The following is an 18,555-nucleotide window of genomic DNA, read 5'->3' on the forward strand; positions in this document are numbered from 1 at the left end:
TCTGTAGCAAACCGCATAAACTAAAACATATTCCTGTAGATTTAATAGTTTTTCTATCCACAAATTAATATTTCTCTCCCTCCTCGACCCCCAGCGGTTTCAAACCTACCGGTGAATAAAATAATTTATTCAGGCTTATTCAGGTTATCAAACTTAACGCAGAGTCACGAAACACTATTCGATCTGTCCTGGGGAAAAACAGAACTGACTGTAATGTATGCCATGATGACCCGCTGATCTCATTGATATCCTTCAAAAAAATCAGTGTGAGAGAAGGGGTCAGCTGTACACATCATGTTTTGCGAGGACTGTCTTCAACTGCAATTTCACAACAATTATAAAGAGTCTGTGTGATGCAATGCCCTGTTATATTGTGTTTTTGTATAATATTGATGGTTTCTATAGCCTTGGAGTCATTATGATGGTATTAAGAGATGGATTAATTCAGGTAAGACACCACTGAAGGCCTAGATTTCTTAACAGTCCAATAAACAGTTAGTTCAAATTAAGTCACTTTCATTTTAGACGCAATGACTGTTTTTGTTCTGTTTCAGCAGCGAAAATAGTTCCACACAAAGATCACAGCAGAACCATCTCACAGGAACACTCAGCCTCTCCCTCACGCATATTGATCAAAATCAATTGACGCGATAGTAAAAGGTCGGAAGACCGAAGTTTCGAGTGGAGCATTTGGAGATTTTTTCTCCTGAATTACCGCGGGGTATGAATTGTACTAAAAAAAAAAACCGTTTCTGAAAAGCGTTCCACATATATTCAGTTGACATAAACCACACTTTCAATAAATGCAAAAAGTGATGAAATGTTTTCTGTGTTGACACAAATCTTGTGCGATGTCCTAAACTGCCAAAATAATCACACAACGGGGCTATACGTCCGCTAATGACACGCCCGATTCGTGATATAGGCTAATGACATCTTTGAAACAATTCACTTTAATGAATGGTTAGATGTGTGACGATGACGATGTGTAAATCTGTCCAACACTGAACTCACGAGACGTCTGAATCGGTGTATAACAAATCGGTAACACTTTACAAAAATGTTCCATTTATTAAACTCTAGTTAACTACATTAGTTTACATTTACTATTAATAAACTGCACTTCTACAGATTTGTAAAAATCCCCCCAGTCATTCTAGAATGATTCATTCTTTCCAAATAGTGCTATTCAAGTCATCTAGTGAAATTGTTTTCATATCGCAGAAAAATAAAATATCGCTGTAATGGAAAAATTAGATTTTCATTGATCCTCAGTAGATATTACAAAGGAATGTGAGTCACATGTTTATTGTTTGTAGTGTGGTGTGAACGGGAAATGTCTGTATAGGTGACTGTGCGGCGGTGCTGACTGCGTTATTTATTTTATTTTTTTAATTGATCAAATTGCAAAATCGTCAGACTCCGCATCTGCTGTATGGTGAGTGAGACACTGACAGGAAGAACCGGGCAGCCTTTATACTGATTTCAAGGTCTTCATTTCAGCAGGGCTTCTTTCTGCCACGCATTCCACAGATAAAGGACCCATTGCTGCTAGCATCGATTTATCACTAGCTGACCCTTAAGACCACCCAAACTAGAGGACCTCTGGCCTCAGATATAGAGATATCTGATATGTAGCCTGTTTGTATGGTCCTCGAATGTGTTGGAATATTTCACCAGTATCAGCCTTTTTACCGTTTGTATCACTCCGTTCCTTCAAACACCTTAAAATGCACATATCGTTAGCCTCATAGCATAATTGCCTAAGTCATTTTTTAATTAATTATTTCTTAGGCAATTATGCTATGAGGCTAACGATATGTAGGTCTGAGAAATCCAAATTTTCTCGGGGGAGCATGCCCCCGAACCCCCCTAACTACATCACATTTTAATGCACGTGTCTGTGTGGTAATGTGGGCTCGAATTTATGAACCAGCCTGCTCATTATTCCCTGTATCGAATCAAGTTATCTTATTACCCAGTAGGGGTGTGAACCGACACTGGTCTCACAGTTCGGTTCGATTACAATTATCATGTCATCGATTCAGTTCAATTCGATATCACAATGCACCGCATCCTCAATTTAAAATTTTACTTCAAAAGTGATATGTTTGCGCGTGTGTGTGTGCTCGTCTGTTCGGGAAGTCGCAGTGACATTCCAGTTTAAGTTTCAAGGGAGTAAAGCTTGTTTATGCCATTAAGAAAAGGAAAATCTGTCAAATACATTTTGTTTTAAAGAAATGTTCATTTTAAAGCAGCGCTCATTAATCAGTGTATTAAGTTACCATTAAAGATGTGCGCATCAACCGTTGCCGAATCATCCCCGCTTGCTGTTTGGGGAATGAACCCAGCGCTATGATTGGTCGAACTCTTCTTCTTTTGCTGTTGCTTGATTTGAGGACAGCGCATGCACAGAGGCGTCACCAGGTTTTTGCGTAGTTTAGAGTGACAAATCGTACCAGCGTACTTTGATGTCAAAATGCGTATCCGCTACGCAAAATGCGTACAGGTTGGCAGGTCTGCAATGGGTTGTGGGTAATATTAGCTGTTATAGTGAGTACAGATCCACACTTCCAAAATCTACCGGGAATAGTAGATCACTTCTGGCATACTCTTTTCAACATACTATGCTTTGATACACACTTATTCTAATCTCACATACTATTAAGGATGGATAGTATGGACATTGAGAAATGATGTGATGCGCAAAGCATATGATGAGGAAATGAAAGTGCTTTTTGACCTTGGATGCATGTAAAACTATAGTAGGAGACTCAAAAACAAAATTAGGAGCCTATAAAATAGCACAGCATTCTGGATGGCCGGTAACTTAAAAATTGAGTAGCCAAATTGGCCGGTGAGTGGAAAAGTTCATTTCAATCCCTGAATACTACTATACTTCAGAATAACATTACAAATCAAAAGGAAATCCAAACATTTTTGAGTTCTTTTCAAAAATATTTTTATTCAATCAATATATTTAAACTATTAAAAACAGTTCTAAACTTTTTGGTAATGTGTTTGTTACCCAGAGTACAGTGCATCAGCAATTTACAGCCATGAAAGCCTTTTTAAGTGTGCAAGAATGTAAATTAAACACATGCAAGAGAAGAAAAGCTGAGGGCTGGGTTGGGAACCAGCGTCCAAAGACAGAACTTTTGATATCTTAATAATTCTACAAGTGAGCAGAAACAACAAGTGTCCCACAACCTTCACCCATAACTGGTTGGTGGCAAACAGGCCACTGACCCTCAGTGAGAAGTCCTCCATTTATTCACCATCATGAACTGAATGAAGCTGTTGACGTGTTGATGGCAATCACTCTGCACCACCGTCCTGATCTTCAGCTCTCTCCGTCTGGCAGTAGGGTTCTTCTCATCAGTGGTGAAACTGTAAGAAAGTAACAGAGACAAAACCTGTTATCCACTGCACCAATAAAGATGTACAGACAACATAAAAGGAGAAATGGTGAACGAAAATTCTGTAGCAAAACAAAATTCGACTAATTTTAAAAGTTTAAAAAGCTGTATTTTTATGCCTAATACTTACAAAAACTAATAAACCACCGTGACAGCAATGCCCTTCCCAGGGTGCAAAGACAAGTGGACCTGTAAGAAATCAAAATAAATTTGTTTCAGTGATGTTACTTGTTGAGGATGTATAACACATACACTATCGCCTATACACATGTATTTCATACACTCCAACAATACATCTAGGTTAATAAAAATAATATTATGCTAGACCTTGCTGAATATTTTGCCATGGCATGCATTTGACTTGTTGTTGATGCATAATAGATGATTAGAAACTGTGATTCTGAACTAAAAGTAGATTAATTTATACCCTGTTTATATTTGTTATTACACGGCTCTGTGGAATACTTGATTCTGATTGGTCAATCGCATCATCCAGCTTTATATTATCCCCAGATAACAGCCGCTGAGAACAGAAACACAGGCTCATCCGCGTCACTGAAGTCAGCAGCGATATACACTCGCTAGGAACGGTTTTTCTTAGTGGAAGTTTTGCTTTTGGTGAGCTAATAAAATAATACAACTCAGTCAAATCAATATTTTGTGTACAGTTTTTAAATGTAATTTAATTATGCCATCCAGTATCGTGGACTCGCTCTCTCGTTTCATACAAATGCAGCCGCCAACTATTGTTTTGTACACAGTTGGATTATAAGATACTGACAGGTACGGTTTTAAAACAGTTTAATCTCAAATCAATATCTCAGATCTCTATAATTATTTATGTGGTGAAATGCTGTGTAATAAGAGTTATGACTGTAAACCGTATCTCTTAAATGTCCGCCTAGTTTCGCCGCTGAAACTGCTCTCTCCGCGGAAGCTTTGTGTTTATAGACCTAATAAAATATTTCAACTCAGATCAATATTTTGTGTCTAATTATTTACTTATGTGGCAAGTATCCGTGTAATAAGCGGGATAATGTACATCCAGCCGGTTGTTATCTCAGAATAAACCCCTTCAGGTGTGTGTGCGTGTGTGTTATCTCAGAATAAACCCCTTCAGGTGTGTGTGTGTGTGTGTGTGTGTGTTATCTCAGAATAAACCCCTTCAGGTGTGTGTGTGTGTGTGTGTGTGTGTTATCTCAGAATAAACCCCTTCAGGCTGATGAAGACCCTCTGATCTGTGTTTATTCTGAGATAACAACTGGCTGGATGTACATTATCCCTTACTTGACCATCATTTTTGTTATTATAATTACCATGCTACAGAACTGTGTCTTCCACCCAAATAGTTGCAGTAATAACCTGGTACCAATAGCCAGTCTCTCTGACCCCAAACCACCCAACTTTGCAAGGGAAACTTACATTTACATTAACATTTATGCATTTGGCAGATGCTTTTATCCAAAGCGACTTACATTGCATTTCAAGGTTTTCTTATCAGTTCTTGCTTTCCCTGAGAATCGACCTTGGCGTTGTAAGTGCCAACGCTCTACTGTTTGAGCTACAGGAAACTTCTGTATTTTTCAACCTGGACCAAGTTTTCCGATGTTTTCATGTCTAATTAAAATTGGAAACTAATTGAAAATATCCAGTATCGACAAACGAAACAAACTGCAAATGTAATAGCCTACTCTTGAGCACTGTCAATGTACGTCTATAAAAGTGCTTGTTTTTGCCAATGACAGACTTGGAACATTATTAAAAGGATCTCTACAGGGGCCGGTTTCACACAGATAGACTTTGACTATGGCTTAGATATAGTAGATATTCAGACTTAAGATAGACATCTAAATCAGACCGTTGCACAAAGCACTTAAGACTCTGACTATCTTAAGTAGGACTACACTGCAATGCATTCTGGGTAAAATAAGACACTTTTCAAAACAAAAAACATGGCGGATCGAGTAAGTGCATTCAGCCGCTCAGTGCAGTTTACCCCAGCGGAAAATATGTTTGTTGGAGGAGTATAAATGACGGAGTATGTTTTTATGTTTCCACTGTTCGATCGCGCCCGTGCCTCTCTCTCTCTCTCTGACACACACACATTCCAGCATTGCAATCTTGACATCGCAGCCTGTTATTATGCAGCGTTCACACCAAACGCGAATAGAGCGTCAAATTCGCGTCTATCGCGTCTAGTTCGACTCTTGAACATTTTTAATCCATTCGTGCGTCCAAGGCGAATAGGACGCGCGTATAAAGCGAGCGTTTGAAGCGAAATAGGCGGGCATTCAGAGCTATGATGACTCCACTATGACTCTACTAACGTTACCCCCTGTTTGAGCAGTCACGGTGTACTGCATTTCACGCATCGCCCGTGACGCTTGCGTATGAAGGGGAGCATGTCGATCGTTGCTCGTGTGTGTGTGTGTGTGTGTGTGTGTGTGTGTGTGTGTGTGTGTGTGTGTGTCTGTGTGTGTGTACGTCTCCCAAAAATTCTGTTAGGTTCTAGCAATAAGTGTCTCACGACAAAAATATGAAAGTTATTACTCACCTCTAGCACCTCTAGATAAGCCTCTTTATTCTATAGAGCCAAACAAAATAATAGTACCTCAATTCTCGGAGTAATGCAGTCAAGCGTCACGAGCGGTCACCTCACGCCGCCTTCACACTGGCAGTTGAAATCAGCTCCGATACGGCTTCGAAACGACCGGAAGTCATTCATTTCCTATGGAGATTCGCAGACAGCATGCGAATGGGTCCGAACCGGGTCCGAACGAGTGCGGTGCGAAAAAAATCGTGTCAGTTGGTCATCTGGATGCGTTCAAAAAATGTAACTCTTGCGAAAGGCTACGGACGGTTCCTATCCGACAATTCCAGCGGAAGTTAGCGTTGCTATGGTACTGATAAACAAACCTGAATACTTTTAATAAAATAAATAATGATTTTATAACGATAAGTTGTCATGTCATTTTTTTTATTTTCATGTTTTTCTAACATTATTAGGGCAATTAATACAATTAAAAGCCCTATATACCACTATATCACATTTAGCCGACCTGACATGTCAACGTCCTGGGCAACTTTCCTCCATGCAACAGCCTTCCGATAGGCTCTATGCACGAATGCTGCTGACGTATTGCCGGTAGGATCTCAGCCGGCATCTTTACTTCCGCATAGCGCGTTCTATAGGACAATTCACTTTAATAAAATTCATTTTCTCAGAAACGGAGACAACGATTTTAGAAACTGATTCGCTAGTCGGATTTCGCGCGATATGAGAGAATACTCACCCTCAAAGTTGTTGATGTAGCTCGAAATTTATAATTTAAAGAACTTCTCTTTCTTACTCATATGTGTGACCGTTAACTGCCTCACAATATTGTTAACATCATTCACGTTAACCGCTGGAAGTTCTTGTAAACAGCGAGTGTAATTTGCCATTATCTCCACCTAATGCAAAAACGGCTTCTGACGCAGCACCGGATGTAACTGGGCGGGCTGAGACAAAACGCGGAAGCGATCGTGCATAGAGCCTATTAATGTCTCTATAACCCTCATCAGAGAGATCATACAGAATTGTACATTCTGACACTGACAAAATCAACCGTTCTAATCTCTCCGCCATTTTTGTTCTACTCGCTTTCGAAGCTTCCGACGCTTTTCAACGGTGTAGTACGACGTCCGCTGGGGGCGTATTGCGTATTACGGAGCTGATTTCAACTGCTAGTGTGAAGGCGGCGTCAGGTTCTCACTCATTCCGACGCTGAAATGCTTCCGAAGCGCTGTCGTCTCGTCCTCAGTGCCAGATGCAAATCTGAATCACGTGGGAATTCAGCGCTATCTGGATGTGTCGTACTCTTTCTCTCGGTGTCAGAGAACTCTCGATCGCGAGGGAATCAGAGTTCTCTATGGGTATGTCCTCCAGCAATGTCATCCACCGAATAAATCATCAACTAACCACTGTATTTCGCCAAGTTCATTTAACAAACTTTCCTTTCAAATGTAAACAAACAGTATCTCACCACTTTATAAATAACGAAACAAAATAAAATACATTAAAAAAAAACACTCACGGAGTGAATTCCTTGTCGAAACCACTCAATACACAATCTAAATAACAACTATAACTAAGTGTTTTCAACTGAGGAATACGCGTGTGACCGCTCTCCTCTGAATGACAATTAACGATCCAATAGGAATCCTCTTTCCAGTACGGGAGGCAGGACCATTACTTTATCAGCTAATCAGATAGGAAATGCTTCACTCAACCATATTTGCATATACATTATAAAAGTTTGAAATGTGTAAACAAAAATAGCTCACCTCAGCTGATTGATTACATTAAAATTGCAAACATTTTTTGTATTATAAGTTTTCGGAAATGTTATGTTTATTAAATATGTAAATGGAGCGTTATCTCACAAATTTGCATACATTTCTAGAACAAAATTCTTGTTTCGTTTTTCTTTTCTTTTTTGACATATTATAGTCAAAGGTTTTTACAGAGGGGATATTGGATTTCTCTTTTTATCACTCCATAAGTTTAAAAAAATACTGTCAACAACCAGGAAAAAATTAATTTCCTTTTTTTTTTTTTTTTTATAAAATGTTGAATAAAATCAGGTAAATTATATTTGAACAAACCCCTCTGTAAAAACCTTCAGAATATTGAAAGGAATAAAACTGTAAAGTTTGGTATATGTAAGTGCTGCTGAAGTGGAGAGAAAAAGTCATTTTGAGAAAACAGACTTTAAAGGAGTCATAACCTAGTATTACCTTGGATACCCACGCTCTTTCAGGCCCTTCTAAAAAAGAAAAGTGGAAAAAAAGTGAAAAAAAAATAAACACAGAGCTCCTCTGACCCTTATTTCTGAAGGCATTATTGCCTCGCGAGATCTGATGCGATATTTTGGCTGTCGTGGACATAGACAGTATAAGAAGTGGACAGAGCCATCTCATTGGAACTCAGTTGAGACAAGTGAAGCCCATTTTTAGCGATTTTTTAGGTTTACGTTCCTGACGCGCAGACTCAAACCGACTCAAACTGAGCTTGACGACGTAGATGTGACGTGAGCAACCCGTCTGTCTTCTAGTGGCTGTGGCAAGAGAAATCTGAATCATTCCCTTCCGAAACTTGCAGAGACGGAGAGTATGAGTAGGAGCTGTCCATGAGCTAGGAGCAGGAGAAACTTTTGCTAAGTATTCTGATTAATTATTTTGTCATTTTGCCTCCACGTCCCCCCGATTGTCCGTGAGCTTCTCCTCCTGTCCATACGGTAATCTCTCTACTGTGCAACAGAGAGTCGCGTGGTTATGACGCAATCGTTAGCCTATTTTTACAAAAGCGGCTTCTACGGGGCCATAACGTAAGATACAAGGTAATGGAGCCTTTTATACATTGTCGTGTTTCTTTAGAAATAAATAATGGACAAATGGAGTCTTTAAACGCCTCAGATGTAAAGTTATTCGCTGTCAAAGTGATGCCAAAATGAATGGGAGTCAATGGGATGCTAACAGCAGGTGAAGTTCTGCTACAAGATGGTGGCACGCGGCCGGCTTCAACTTCGGTCGACTTCCTTCCCGCTTGGTCGTGCGGTGTAGGGGTGGGCATAATTAATCGACGATCGATAATTGATCGTTAAGAATTTCGTCGATCACGTTTATTTGTTATCGATTAAACTAATGCAGGTTGCGTTGCGTAGTGTGAGTCTTGAAGCAATGGAATTAATTTTAGCGCGGAGGTATACCTGTGCATCCTGGCAACGTCAGTCCCCTCAGAGCGGGTGTTTTCGGCGGCTGGACTGGCTGTCACCAGGTTGCGGTCGCGTCTGATCCCAGTCATGTCAACATGCTTAACTTTCTCACCAGAAATCAGTAGACTGGTGCAGAAGTTCTATGGGAACTTCATGCGTTTTCTCAGATCGAATAGCTATCTGATTTATCAAAACGATTCCATTTACACCTGGTCACATAAATGTGTTTTTGCAAAACGGATATAAATCCGATCTTGAATTCCCGCGCTATATCCATATTTAAATTGTTGCACGTCACCGAAAGCAACTGATATGAGCTGCATTTTATTGATCATCAGCGAAAATTTCTAAATCAAAGACCGCAACCAGATATTGCGGCTGCGGCAACAGCCCTGGTAAGATCATTTCGGTTCTTTAATGAAGATGATTGTGTGTTGATGAATGACTTTCACTTTGATTTGCGATAGTTTGCACGTTGGCTTGATGAATAGATGCTCATCTGTGGTGATGCGTGTTGATAGCGTCGTCATATCTGGCTATAACATGACATATAGCCTATAACACGCTCTCACACGTTTATTTCTTAGCATTTTTGGGATAAGTCAAATTTACATATGTGGTTTCAACAACCAGATGCATTTACTCTTGTCCGTCTGGAATGCGTCTCAGATCTCCTCCTGAAGTGGTTTGAGCAATCGGGTTTAAATCCGTCTCGAATGCGTTTCGGAGGGCATTTACATTTGGTCTTTTCACGATCGGATAGCTATCCGACCACAGAAAACGGATGAAGTGGCCATGGGTCTCTGTTTACGATCGCCGGCTCGCAGCTGCAGGTTCCGCTGTTTTAGAGCATAGCCTATCTTTAAGTCTACCGAACGTCCAATTTCACTGCCACAAGTTGATCTTCTTGTAATAAAGATCTCATCGAGGACAAACAAACTGTATTTTTGTATTTTCATTGCATCTTTAATTTATAAGAAGTTACAGAAATAATGAATTTCAATATAAAAATATTAATGATTAATCGATAGTCGATCGTTAATTCTCCCGACGATCGACTAAGAAAATTTAATCGAATGCCCATCCCTAGTGCGGTGTCCATATATGGTATATCCTGAAATTAACATCACGTATTTGAGTGCGCGTGCACGTGGGCTGGTTGACGAACCCAGGGGTAAACAAACGCTTCACTTTTAAATATCGGCTTCCCGGCCAGTGTATAATCGTTAGGCAATCATAACATACATTTTTTCTCGTGGAAAAGTGAAAATTACAGGTCATGACTCCTTTAAAGATATTTACTGTAATTGAAATCTACAAACGCAAATAGATAAAGTGCTATAAAAGGTACACTTAAAAGTGTATTTAGGATGTTTTCTTTCCACTAGTCTGAAAAATAAAGCCAAAAAGCCCAAAATCTCAAAATTGACATGATAAAACAGTTTTTGTCTGTAGTGTCTCGCCTTAAAGACACAGTTACATAACAAACTTTAGAATTAAAGTTAATTCTGAATTACACAAGGACAAGTTTTTATTTTGTGAACAAATTTAAATTTAGTTTTTATATATTTAGGCCCTGTACATTTCTCCCCCCTTAAAACTTCCACTTGGTTTTGAGTGCCCTCGAAAGTAAAGTCCACTCAACGAGGTAAGTGGAGTTGAAGAATTTTCCCTATGAAATGGGACACCACTATATTCAAATTAGTGCGGCAAACCTCACTACATCACGTGCAGCAAACCTCAAACCTCACTACGTCACGCGCAGCGTCGACGTGTCTACTACTACTACTATTTTCATTCAGAAAATTTAGACGCTGCCACTTTAAGACCGAATGCAGATCTAATAATACACATTTTCTCCCAATTATGCCACAACTAACTCCCATTTAAGACATAAACTGTGTTAAAGTGAATCTCCAAACCGGTCATTTAGCCATATTTTTGTCTGTATTTGATCGTTTAGATGCGCACATGAAACCCAAAGTATAGTTTGCTTGTCTAGTTGCAGTCCGTTTCCGAACGCGCGCCGCCATGGGAACAGGGTCAACGTACGTCTCTTGCGCGGATCATTGTGCTTATAATAGCTCTTTTTACAATCAAACACCTCCCGCAGTTTATAATCAGCAGACACTGCATTTTACAACAATCGCTGATTGTGCTCAGAGCTGTTGTGGCTTAACGTTAGGGAAAAGTGACAGCGTGCTGTTAAGAAAAAGATGAAGCACTAGACGAACGCGGCTAGTTTTTAATAGTTTTACCTCACATCTTCTTTTTATAATCCTTGGAAGCCAAAATCGAAAATAAAATTAGATGAACTACCCAGATCAGATGTATATTTGATGGGCAGACTCTCTCGAAGCACTCGGCAGATATCATCAACATCGTATAGATAGCTTCGTGAAATATTTTCTAACATTAGTGTTCAAAACTTTACAGTCCATTGGATGTGCATCAAACTAACATATTCCAACATATTTAGAAATTTGAACATGCTTATTTGCGAAAATATATCTACAATTTAATTGTTCCTTTCCAGCGGTGTCCGCCATCTTGTTTAAAAAAATTCACCGGCTTGCTGAGTCCGCAAGGTATCCTGCGTAATTTCATCTTCCACTTCGTTTTAAGCCTGCATCGGACCGCACTATGTTTTGAGGGTTGATTTTAAGGGGAGAATAGCACTCCCCCTTGCTCTTTAGAGTATTGGGACACCCTACCCCTACACGAGAATGCGCAAAAACAAGGGTTAGGGCAGAAATCTAGGGTAAGGGGAGGTATTGGGACAGGCCCTTAGTTTCAAACTCGGTTCACTGGACAAAATGCGTTGTCAACCTGCAACATCATCAAACACAGACGACACTTGAATTAAATAAATATACATGTGCATATAATAGCTACATAGATGTGTATTTATAATGTAAATTCATTATTAATTATAAATGATAAATTGTCACATTTGAAAGTGAATGACACATTGTGATATTTAATATGAAAATAAATGTAATTGGTCATATTAGATGTGTCTTTTATCTTATTTAACTATAATCATGATCCCACTTATCTCTGTTGATTTGTGGTAGTTAGCCTGTTTATTATTATTATTATTATTTTAATGAAGGCTATAGATCATGGGTGTCAGACTCAGTTCCTGGAGAGCAGCAGCCCTGCAGAGTTTGGCACCGACTCTAATTAAACGCCTAAACCAGCTAATCAAGGTCTTCAGGATTACTTGAATACTTAATTTTCCGCGTTCCGCTCAGTTTTGTTCCGCGAGCCTGTCGAACTAAGGTTACTCTTTTGCCAGTGAGCGCGGAGAGGCGCATTCTCCGTGTGGACATTGTCTAATGGACTTTATTTTCAAGTGTTCAAGTCACTCGCACATGCGCTGTTGTCCGCAGACCAGGGTGTTTCCCCGAGAACTAATGGTTCCCTTGAGAACATTTTCCTGGTTGTATTTGCACCACTCTAAAGTGACGTAAGACACGCTTGTTGTTGTGACTTTTATTTTGAAGGCGCGGGGGACCTTTTTTTGACGGCACTGAAAACGCCTGAGCATACAAACAGTTCTTGCATTCTCTGTTCATTAGTTTACGATCTGTCTAACAGTCCTGTCTAATACGTCGTTAGATAGAACTGTCATACACAGAAAGTAGACAGTAGTGAAGAGTTATTAGCGTATGTCGTGTGTTTGATGTCCAGTGTTGCTGAGCAGAAATACATAATCATGTTTCTCTTGATCTCCTCAAAGTTGCGTTGGATTTTCTCCTCAGTGTAAAGGTTAAGAGCTTCATCTATCACAGTTTTACATGTTGGTAGAGTTAGTTTCTGGAGTAAATATATAGGCTATAATCTGTGTGTTTAAATGGCGGGTGCTGGTGTTTCAGTGCGTTCGGCCAATCAGCGAACACTAACGTCACGGATAATTCCTATAGCGTCTGAGACGTATCTCTCTGTAGGCAAGGGCGTGGTTAGCTGGTTCCCTCTGAGGTCACCGGCCACCATAACTTCCAATAGGAAAATTCAACTGCAGTAGCCACCGTTCAACCTGAAGAGGGCAGCACTCAGACGTTTTTACACCATATATTGTAGAATTAAAACACTTTAAACCCAATTGTCAAAAAAAATTACTTGAATCAATGAACAGCACTAATAAAGCCCCAGTCTTACAGATCATTAACTAAAAAAAAGTTGTTTTAGGGTTTAGTTACCCTTTAAAAAACGTTTTGTCACCGGTGCAATTCTTTTTGTAGCCTGCACATACACTCTTTAATAGACGTATTGAAGTTTAAACAATTTAAACAACGTATTAATCAATGCATTACTTCTATAGATTATTAAGTTGTTCAAGCAAGTGGTAACATATTTAACCATGTAGGCTACTTATATTAAAATCACAAACATTTTAAATTAAAACTTGAAATTGACAAAAACAGCCGACTATCATGCCTTTTCTTTTGCATTTAAATTTTAATACAATAAATCTTGCATGCCACAAATAACTTGTTTTTCAACCTTTATGAATGAGACGAGTGTTGTTCATTATTTCGCCTTGTTGGGGTAAACTGTAGTTTTCATTGCTTTACCCCGGTCACATTAAATAGTTTATCTTTAAAGGAACACTATGTAGCTTTTCAACCTTCATAACATATTTCCAAGACCCTTGTGATGGTACATCGACTTACAATAGGTTGAATGACACGCCTACCATAGCCTGATGGGGTCTGTATCGCTTTTACTGGCACTACGTAACTTCGGGGTTCGGGTAGTAACCCAAGCACAAAAAGAACTACAAAAATCGACTGCTTTACGGCACACGTCACTTCCCCCACCACTTCCTCAAATTTGGACGTGAGAGGCCAACCAGCGTTTGTTTTCGGCTTTCGTGCGTATGTTTTTGTCATGGGGGCTGTTGTGTTTAGACCTGGCCACTTCATGCGTTTTCTTCATGCGTTTTCCGTGAAAAGACCAGGTGTAAATGCCCTCCGAAACGCATTCGAGACGGATTTAAATCCGATCGCTCAAACCACTTCAGGAGGAGGTCTGAGACGCATTCCAGATGAAACTGAACAAGTGTAAATGCATCTGGTTGTTGAAACCACATATGTAAATTGTACTCCTCCCAAAAATGCTAAAAAAAAAAAAAAAAAAAAACGTGTGAGAGCGTGTTATAGGCTATATGTTATTGCCAGATATGACGACGCGCTGGAACACGCATCACCGCAGATGAGAAGCTGAGCATATTCATTAAGCCAACGTGCAAACTATCGCAAATCAAAGTGAAAGTAAGTCGCAGACGCTTAACACACAATCATCATCATCATTAAAAGTAAAGAAATGAAATGATCTTACCAGGGCTGTTACTGCTCTCTCTTATTGCGGTCTTTAATTTTCAAATTTTAGCTGATGATCAATAAAATGCAGCTCATATCTGTTGCTTTCGGTGACGTGCACTCCATTAAATCTGCATATAGCGCGAGAATTGAAGATCGGATTTATGTGACCAGGTGTAAATGGAATCGTTTTGATAAATCAGATGGCTATTCGATCTGAGAAAACGCATGAAGTGGCCAGTAAATAAATCTCTTATTTGTAAACTTGTTTGCATTCTGTGTTGTATGTTGTTGCGCTTGCTTGTAGTATGTCATTTTTTTACATGCTGTTCATTCATCCATTGCTGATAATTAGACCAGTCCAATAATTTCCACATATGTCTAGCTAGCTTTCGATTATCAGAGCTGTTATTTCTCCACAGTGTGCCTTTAAGAACAGCAGTTTTAACTGTGAGATTCACATCAACTCAAAGATAAAGTTCCTTCCCAAAGAGCAATATCGCATATATCATTTTGCTTACAGTTTTTCTCGATTGCTTAAACACTATAACCAGGCTTTTGAACTAAAATTTCAAAACCATAACGCCATTTATCAAAAAGCACACCCATTTCACTAAACTATAAACACTATTCTCTGCTTTGACACATGAGTCAGATTTGTTGAACTGTCACTGCAAAACTCTACACACAAATCCCTTCATTTCTCATTGCTTAGATCATGTTGTCATGTATAAAGCACTAGCATTCAATATTGTTCACTCAAGTCAGCACAGCTTCAGCTCAGTTAGCACACAATTATCCAGGTGGAAACACTAAGAGTCAAAATTTAACACGCATCAATCAGAACCTTCAATAGATATATAAAAGGGCCCAAATCAGTTTATTGCGTTTTGGAACAATGGATCCAGAAAGACATGAAGGAAGAAGGATAAGAATGAGGAGGAGGAAGGGCAAGGACAAGAAGACAAGCAGTCTCAGATGAAGTTCAAGCCACTCTAGTTGGCCATGTGTTAGTCAATGGTGTGACTATGAGGGAGGCTGGACTACGAGTAAGGCCAAATCTGAGTCGCTTTACCGTCGCCTCGAGAACCTTCAGGGAGGTGTGGTGGCAAACAAAATTCTATCACTGAATAAGAGACAAACATTTCCAATAGTCTTTGATGAGGTGTATTTTCTTGCAAGAAAAGGCCAGCAGTCGTACAGTCACACAGAGTGGCTGCAGAGAGTGACAGTGAAGAGAGGGCATCCTTTCTCCTTTATAGTCTTGACTCCCAGAATGTTATCTTTCTAGGCAAATGATGGTATTTCAACCATATGTGGAACATTCTTAGACGTGTTCATCATATTGTATCCTTGAGTGGAGACCCTCCTGTCACGACCAACACTCTTTACCACTCCAATACAATTCGAATTCCATATTAGAATATGGTTTGTGTGTGCTCTTTTACTGTCATATGTTGGTCACACACATCTTACTGTAAGTAAATATATAAAAAAAGGAGAGAGTAAAAAAAAAGAGTAAAAAAAAAAAAGAGTAAAACAGGAAAAAAAAATATTTTTGTGTGTGTGCACCTGTGTATGAATAAAAATGTGCCAATGTATCCACTGCTTGTGTCTTTTGTGTTCATCATGTGAAAAGGTTTGTGATGGGGGAACCACAAGCAACATAACTTAACAGTTTTGGAAATGTTGTTTTGAATTTATTGCACCAGTGTCTTAGACTATGTTGTAGTGTGTGTGATTTTGAGTGCTTGTGTGTCCAGTCTGAGGGCAAAGTTTGTTTTTTCAGCAAGAGTGAATGGTTTTGAGTGTAGAGCTTCATTTTGACCTGAAAATAGGAAGTTTGGGGAATTGGGTGAGACGTTATGGATTTGTGTTTACAGTTTTGAGAATACGAGGCATAGTTTCAAGAAATGTGTTTAAGCAATCGAGAAAAACTGTAATGCCTCTTCTGCTTCTGCACATAATCCAGGATATTAGAGTGAGAGCGGGTCCGTCATTCTTCAGTTCGTCCTCTCAGAGAGAAATCTCCTGAATTTCCTTCTAGCTTCTTCAACAACCGTGTCACAGTTCAGTCTGCCTCTGACTTTATCATCTTTACTCCAGGATAGTTCACCTGTGACTGAACTGGAATATCCTAAAGACAGAAAAACATGTTTTAACTGCTCACATTTATCAAGATTTACATTTAAAACAGAAGATTTAGAGGAAAATGCAATGTGTTGGACGGCAATCGGTCTCTGTGATTCATCTTTTACAACAGGGTCGAGTCGTCAGATTCTTGACTATAAGTAAATAACTAAGGGGATAAACCTGACCAACTCCTCTTGAAGAAAAACTGAAACACCTGATTTAAGGAACAGGAATTATTGTAAAGAGTTCTTATAAATATGCAGAATGGATCACCAAACCCAAGATTTATGAGAGATAGAAAAATAAACTTTATATAAGGTTTGTAAAAAATACAAAGAGAATAAAACTGTCATTAACCAACTCGCTATAGTCTAATCAATCTAAAACAAGTCGGGTATTGTTTGCTATATGTCTTTTTGGCATTAATCCTGATTGAGTCTCATCAGTAACAGAACTCAGAACACTTGAGTCTTTTAAGCACAGGCTAATATCTTATAATCATTATTAAGAAGACAAACAGGCCGAGGGAGAAACGAGGAAGCAATAACACTCTAGATCTTCAGGATAACTCGTGTAATAATGTTGGAGGAGGCTGGAGCTGAACTCTGGGACTGTGACCCTCCAGGATCGGATTACTCACTGTTAGAGCGCCACCCTGTGGCTGAATAACGCGAGGACACTAAACCTCTTACAGAAGAGTTCCATGACTAGAATTTGAAACTTAAATTCTATCTCAGTAATATATTTATAATATATATATATATATATATATATATATATATATATATATATATATATATATATATATGAATGAAATACGAATTTTGGATCATTTAAATGTTTGTACTATATGCTTTTTCTATGCATCAGAGTTAAATAAGGAAGCGCACCGTGGTTTATAAATAAAGACTTGGCACAGATGAGCTATATCGTGTTTCTTTCTTGACCACAGATTTCAGTGCTGTTGAAATGGCGTCGAGTTTAGGTAAGAATCAAATTAAGGCACAAACATAGCCTATGAAGGAATGTTTCCTCAATGATTTGTGCAGTGATTATGAAATATTAGCCAACAATAGACAATTGTTTACTTCGTTTAATTATTTCACGCTCGTATGTGTTTAAATTACATTGCATAGGCTACTAGGAAGAAGAATAACCGACATAGGCTATATAAAAGGCTACATTTAACATTAATTTTAACCCATCAATTGTGCTATCTAGGCGTAGCCTATGTATAGTTTTGCATTTTTAAATTCGAATTAACAACCACAGCTAGACATAAATGTAAGCTTATAGTAACGCAAACGTAGCGACACACTCTTAACGCATGTTAAGATTGATCAGATGTGTAGTGTAAGCAGTGGCGTGACTTTGTTTTTAAAAGTGGGTGGGACGGGTTTTAAAAAAAACGGTTGGGGGGGGATTTATGAACGCTAAATCATAAATCGATGCATGTATAATATTACGATGTCCAGCAATCGATTGAAATAGTGCATGGGTTTAATTTGTCGTTTAATGAGGTTTGATATACATTGGTGTGGGTAAATTCATAATTAAAATGTGTATTGAAATGGTCCAGTGGTAGAACTTTTGCCAAGCGTGTCAGAGGTTGTAGGTTCTAATCCACACTCGTATAGGTTTTTTTTTTTCTCATTAAAAACGATTATGTTTATCAGTGGTTGTATATCAGGCAAGCATACGTTTGTAAGCATTTTGTTTTGTAATTTCACCGGAACGAATAGAGAGTCTCCACAACGGATTGAAGCGCGCGTCCGAGTGAAGGCTGTGCGCGAGCTACAAGAGAACACACGCCGTTTCTCAATGTCAAGGATACTTCCTTGGCAGGACTGGTCCTTCCAAGTCACTTCCTTCAGAGGCTAGGCGAGGCTCCTCTTTAGCATTTGGAGAACATGTAAATGG

The sequence above is a fragment of the Abramis brama genome (assembly GCF_963993115.1).
Source record: "Abramis brama genome assembly, chromosome: 6".
Taxonomy (NCBI): Eukaryota; Metazoa; Chordata; class Actinopteri; order Cypriniformes; family Leuciscidae; genus Abramis; species Abramis brama.